General features: G+C 50.2%; 1 long non-coding RNA gene across 1 annotated transcript; it reads left to right on the forward strand.

Moving 5' to 3' along the window:
* Positions 1 to 1,279: 1,279 nt before the first annotated feature.
* On the forward strand, positions 1,280 to 5,864 carry LOC115462163. The gene is made up of 2 exons (XR_003940791.1): positions 1,280 to 1,356; positions 5,685 to 5,864. It is a non-coding gene; the product is annotated as an uncharacterized LOC115462163 (long non-coding RNA).
* Positions 5,865 to 6,622: the final 758 nt, after the last annotated feature.

The following is a 6,622-nucleotide window of genomic DNA, read 5'->3' on the forward strand; positions in this document are numbered from 1 at the left end:
CCCAATCCATGCCCATCCATGCTCCTCTGTCACCTGCCCCCTCCATTCATCCCTATCCAGCAATTCCCCTCTCTCCCTGAGCCCTGCCCTGCAATCCATATCCATCCATGCCCATCTGTCCCCTCCATTCATCCCTATCCAGCAATTCCCCTCTCTCCCTTCCATGACCCCCCCCTCGCATCCATGCTCCTCTCTCTCCCATGTCCCAGCCTGGCCCGCCCTCTTCTCCCCCCCCCCCCTTCGCATTCATGCCCCCCCCCCTTCGCATCCTTGCTGTTGTTTCTCCCCTGCCCTCCCGCTCCCATTGTTCAACTGCCCACCCTCTTCTCTTCCCCCAACATCCCTTTTCTTTTTTTTTTTCTTTTTAAATTTACCTCCGTGGCGGCGGTTCCGGCAGCGCAGCATCAGGGAAAGAGGCGGTGCTCCCGACGTCTAGCCTTCCCTTCGCTGTGTTCCGCCTTCTTCTGACGTCATCCTTGACCAGTCACAACACCCCCCGTGCTCTACTGGCAAAGCACAGGAGCCACCCCAGGCAGAAATCCAGGAGCTGAGAAAGCGACGTCCACACCTGCTGGGAGATAGAGATATACTGAAGGCAGTGGGAGTTGGGCGTCCAGGAACACCATGTGCTTTCAGTGTTCTCTATCTCCACCTGCTGGTAGGCGGATACAACCCATCAGTTAATGGATTCATCTGCTGTTGATGACAAGGAACTTACTCTTTTTTATTCTGTTTTTACAGATCTGCATTGGTCTTATTTCATGGTATAGTAACATAGTAAGTGACGGTAGATTAAGACCTGAATGGTCCATCCAGTCTGCCCAACAGTCACACTCATTATCAATTCATAATTAAATCAACAATGAATGTGATATTATACACTTGATCACAAGTCTTTCTTTGGACCATAGAAGTCCGCCCGGCTCTGTCCTTATGTTCCACCTACTGGAGTTGCCTTCAAAGCCTATCTGAATGTTCTTTATCCCATTCTTTGGTTATCCAGTCAAGGAAGTCAGTTTTTAATGCTTTTCCCAGATGAGAGGTTAAGTTCGTTTGTTTGAACTGATGGGATGGATAACATGGTTATATTACTGCCATAAGTGGGAAAGCGTGGGGTACAAATGTAACAAAAAAAAAAATACTGACCCCCTCCAGGTTTAATATATTCCAGTGGAGCAAGGAAATGCTTGAAATGTGTTTTTCAGATGCTTCCAGCTCCTGCACCTCAATGTGTCTGTTTCTTACTTTTGCAGAGTTAAAAAAAAACGTCAAGTGCCTTCATTTATTCTGGCCTGCTGCTGTGATCTTATTGCCTGATCTCTGAGAACATTTTCTGTTCCGGCAAGAGAGACAAATGTGAGTATGGACCTGTGGGTAAAGTCAAAGAAATGATTCGGGGCATCAAGGTCCAATTCTTTTGCCATCTCTGCTCCACCTCTGGGTGATTGATGGCTGTGGGTGGTGTAAGGAGATCACAGTGCCCCCCAGTGGCTGGATAAGAGCACATGAGAGCAGTTCATGAGGGAGCTGCAGCCCGTGCCTCTCAGCCAGAGGATTGTTACCACTGAGGGAGCTTCAGCTCCAGGTAGCACTGTCTGAATGAATGAAACTGCATCTGACAGAGCTGGAAACCCAGAAGAGCAGGAGGAGAAGACATGGGCAAAGTTTGACCGTTTCATTTGGGGGGCAAAGGGTGTGGCTTGGCACATTAGCATATTCATATGTTATTTTAAAAAACAACAGCACACACTCACTGGACTAACATAGACAAACCCTCACAGGATACAAAATAGGGGCTCACAAAAATTAAAATAGAGATTCCCTCAAGAAAGTCAGATTCTTCAAGCAGTGCCAATACTGGTAAAAGGGAAACAGAAATGTATTTTTCCTGCACCCTGAAAAATAGAAAAATAGAAAAAAATGTACCTTTCACAAAGCAGCACATCTTAGTCCCTTTCTTGTCTGAATATTTTACTTTTCTAATTAGGCTGGTTCCAGTCTCTTTTCCACTTTCCATGTGTCAGTTGTCTCCTAAATTCTTTTTCAGGTTGGCTTTTCTATTTCTTCTCCCTCCTCTTGTCTTCTTTCTTTCCTTCTCTACATTTTTTTCATTTAATGTTTTTTTCACACTTTTCTTTCACCCTTTAGTCCTTAGTCTCTGTTTCACTTCTCATCTACCTCATCCCCTTCTCCCATTCCCCTTCCCCAGTACCCCCATCCCTTTTCAATGCCTCTCATCCTCTCTCCAGTCTTCCAGATCATTGATATTAGGTCTCAACCTTTCCTCACGTCAACCCCTTCTCTTGTCCCTCATTTCACATCCTCACTCATTATCCCAACCCATCAATATACTCCCACATATCTAAGCCTGCCAAGTATTCACTAGCCCCTCAAATTCCCACTCCATCTCTCTGATCCATAATTGCTCTGTTCCTCTTCCTCTCCCCTCCATCCACACCTCCTACCCCCATCCATATTCTGATCTGTTCTCCTCCCCTCTACCCTTACCCCCAGTCCCATCCACCTCCTGCTTCTCCCTCCTACACCCTAGCCTCATCCATTTCTTGCTTCCTCCACCCCACTCAGTATGGGTCAGTGTTCCCCTCCCCCTCTTCTCCTCTCTCTCCCAGTACAATCCAGTGTCACTCTCCCATCCTCTCCTCTCTCCTATCCCTCCTCTGGCCGACAGTCTTCAAGGTGTCCAGACTGGTTCAGGGCCGCCGGCAGCGTTAGCGATGTAAGCATGCTGCCTTCTGCCTCCCTGGAAGCTTTATTTCTGCAGCAACTTTCTGTTCCCGCGTAGGCAGGATGGTGCAAACAGAATGCTTCCAGGGCAGCTGGAAGGCAATGTGCTTACATCACTAATGCCGTCGCCGGCCCTGAACCGTTCCGGACAGCTTGAAGCCTGCAGACCGGAGGAGGGGTAGGGGAGAGGAGAGGAAGGGAGAGGGAGTGCTATTACTGGAACCTGCAAGGAAGGGGGTGGAAGGAGAGAGGGAGATTTTGCACAGGGCCGTGCCAACACGGTAAGCGAGGTAAGCATGGCAGGGGGCGCTTCCCTCTGGGGGGCGCCGCCGCACCATGCTCACCTCGCTCGCCCTCCCACTCCCATTGTTCAACTGCCTGCCCTTTTCTTCCCCCCCCCCCCCCCCACCATCCCTTTTCTTTTTTTTTTCTTTTTAAATTTACCTCCGTGGCGGTTCCGGCAGCGCAGCGTCAGTGAAGGAGGCGGCGCTCCCGACGTCTCTAGCCTTCCCTTTGCTGTGTTCCGCCTTCTTCTGACATCAGAAGAAGGCGGAACACAGCAAAGGGAAGGCTAGAGACGTCAGGAGCGCCGCCTCCTTCACTGACGCTGCGCTGCCGGAACCGCCACGGAGGTAAATGTAAAAAGAAAAAAAAGAAAAGGGATGGTGGGGGCAGAGAAGAGGGCGGGCAGTTGAACAATGGGAGTGGGAGGGCAGGGGAGAGACGAGAGCATGGATGCGAAAGGGGCGGAGAAGAGGGCGGGCCAGGCTGGGACATGGGAGCGAGAGGAGAGAGAGGAGCATGGATGTGAGGGGGGGTCATGGAAGGGAGAGAGGGGAATTGCTGGATAGGGATTAATGGAGGGTGACAGAGGAGCATGGATGGGAGGGGCAGAGCTCAGGGAGAGAGGGGAATTGCTGGAAAAGGATGAATGGAGGGAGCAGGGGACAGAGGAGCATGGATGGGCATGGATTGGGAGGGCAGGGCTCAGGGAGAGAGGGGAATTGCTGGATAGGGATGAATGGAGGGGGCAGGGGACAGAGGAGCATGAATGGGCATGGATTGGGAGGGCAGGGCTCAGGGAGAGAGGGGAATTGCTGGATAGGGATGAATGGAGGGGGCAGGGGACAGAGGAGCATGAATGGGCATGGATTGGGAGGGCAGGGCTCAGGGAGAGAGGGGAATTGCTGGAAAGGGATGAATGGAGGGGGCAGGGGACAGAGGAACATGGATGGGCATGGATTGGGAGGGCAGGGCTCAGGGAGAGAGGGGAATTGCTGGATAGGGATGAATGGAGGGGCAGGGGACAGAGGAGCATGGATGGGCATGATTGGGAGGGCAGGGCTCAGGGAGAGAGGGGAATTGCTGGATAGGGATGAATGGAGGGGGCAGGGGACAGAGGAGCATGGATGGGCATGGATTGGGAGGGCAGGGCTCAGGGAGAGAGGGGAATTGCTGGATAGGGATGAATGGAGGGGGCAGGGGACAGAGGAGCATGGATGGGCATGGATTGGGAGGGCAGGGCTCAGGGAGAGAGGGGAATTGCTGGAAAAGGATGAACGGAGGGGGCAGGGGACAGAGGAGCATGGATGGGCATGGATTGGGAGGGCAGGGCTCAGGGAGAGAGGGGACTTGCTGGAAAAGGATGAATGGAGGGGGCAGGGGACAGAGGAGCATGGATGGGCATGGATTGGGAGGGCAGGGCTCAGGGAGAGAGGGGAATTGCTGGATAGGGATGAATGGAGGGGGCAGGGGACAGAGGAGCATGGATGGGCATGGATTGGGAGGGCAGGGCTCAGGGAGAGAGGGGAATTGCTGGAAAAGGATGAGTGGAGGGGCAGGGGACAGAGGAGCATGGATGGGCATGGATTGGGAGGGCAGGGCTCAGGGAGAGAGGGGAATTGCTGGAAAAAGATGAATGGAGGGGACAGAGGAGCATGGATGGGAGGGCAGGGCTCAGGGAGGGAGGAGAAATTGCTGGACATAGAGGGGAGGGAAGAGAGATGAAGGAGATGAAATGAGGGAAAAGGAAGAGAGGAGAAAAACTGCACATGGATGAAGAAAATAGGCAGAAGCTGAGGACCAGAAATGAAGAAGAGAGGAGGAAAGGAAAGAAATAAATGGAAAGGAAGCCCTGGAAACGGAGTTAAGAGGACAGATGGCAGCAGAATCAGATACTGGGCCAGCATGATCAGAAAAAGAAAGTCACCAGACAACAAAGGTAGAAAAAATAATTTTATTTCATTTTAGTGTTTGGAATATGTCCACTTTGAGAATTTACATCTGCTATCTTATTTTGCAATGTATAGTAATTTGTTTCTAAGAATATTGCTGACAATTCCTGTCAGTGTGGCAAGTGGTGAGCGATCATTTTCACGAGGGGGGGGGGACGGGGAGGGACGCCGCCGCCAACTGATAGTCTGCAGGGGGGCGCCAGAGACCCTAGGCACGGCCCTGATTGTGCACTATGTCCTTGGGAAAAGGACACCAGATCAAAAATAAAAGAATGTAAATTAGTATAAATCTGTTTCCAGATACTCAACTAGATAGTATAAAAATAGAAATCTCAGAGTCCTACTTCAATTAATGTAATACATTCAAGAGTGCATAAATCTCTCACTATCACATGTCTAGGAGCAGTGTACCTAACGGGGATTGGGACTCCTCTGAGAGCTCTTGGCTGTGATATTATCCATCAGGGATTGGAACTACTCTACATGCTCCGTTCTGTGCCTGTAGCCAAGTCTGTGTTAATAAAACTCCTATTCTGAGCTCTGTGACTTTATTTAGATGAGGATATGACAGGAACTCCTTCCGCTGCTCTGAGTTCCAGGATCTAGGTAGAGGGTTAGTTCTCTGGTATGATATTGGGGGGGGGGGGGGGGGAGAATTACTCCCCCAGGAACTGCTCATGGTGTTCCACCTCTCTTCTCTTCTAGTGAACCGGACCTGTACTTGAGTTTGGACCAGCCTCACTGCTGACATTCAGAAGAATCTTTCTCCAGCACTGAGGACACCACCCCTGTACCCTCTACTTCTACACCCTCCAGGGACTCACAGTGTGATTACTGGAACTCTGGTTACTTTCTAATGGATTAAATAAAACCTTTGCAGCATCATTCAGTGATTGTCTTTTGGTTCTTTAAACACAATCAGGTTCATATTTGTAGCATTTGCCACAGGTTGATGGGGCTGAGGAATACCCAGAGGATATGCACAAATAATATAGTGGGGTCTACACCCAAAATACACCCCAGTTCTCCCCAACTTCTCTCTCAGAGAAAAAGGATCCTCTAGCTCAATTTCCACCAGGGTCATAGGGATTCTATCTTTGTCTCTTCAGTTGGAGCTTGGGAGTGGGTTAATAGTCTGGAATAGAGATCCATGGATTTGAGAGTAAAGTAGAGCTTCTTTGTAAGGTCTTACCAGGCCTGGGTCAAAGAGGGGCATAATCGAAAGGGATGCCCCAGTTTTCCTGGGGACATCCTCGCAGGATGGCCCCATGAAGGGGCGGGGAAACCCGTATTATCGAAACAAGATGGGCGTTGTATATTGGTACTACAGCTATGAGCCTTGGTTCAAGGCCTGACTTTGGTTCAGGATCCAAAATGAGAGAAAAACTTACAGGCCTGTGTCTCTGACTTGAACTTCAGTGTTGCTCAAAGGCATATAGGCTATTGGGACACTGCAGAACAAACAGAAAACCACAAGGGTGGGGGTCTAACTGACAAAGTGGCATAGATGTGGCAATATGATGGTAACAGATGTTCAAAAATACAGGACTCATGGTCTGTTGTGACACTCTCATGCAACAGAATGAGGAATGGGTTTAGCAACTGTGTAGTTACAGATTGTCTTGAAAAACAACAAAGATGGC

The sequence above is a fragment of the Microcaecilia unicolor genome, chromosome 1 (assembly GCF_901765095.1).
Source record: "Microcaecilia unicolor chromosome 1, aMicUni1.1, whole genome shotgun sequence".
Classification (NCBI taxonomy): Eukaryota; Metazoa; Chordata; class Amphibia; order Gymnophiona; family Siphonopidae; genus Microcaecilia; species Microcaecilia unicolor.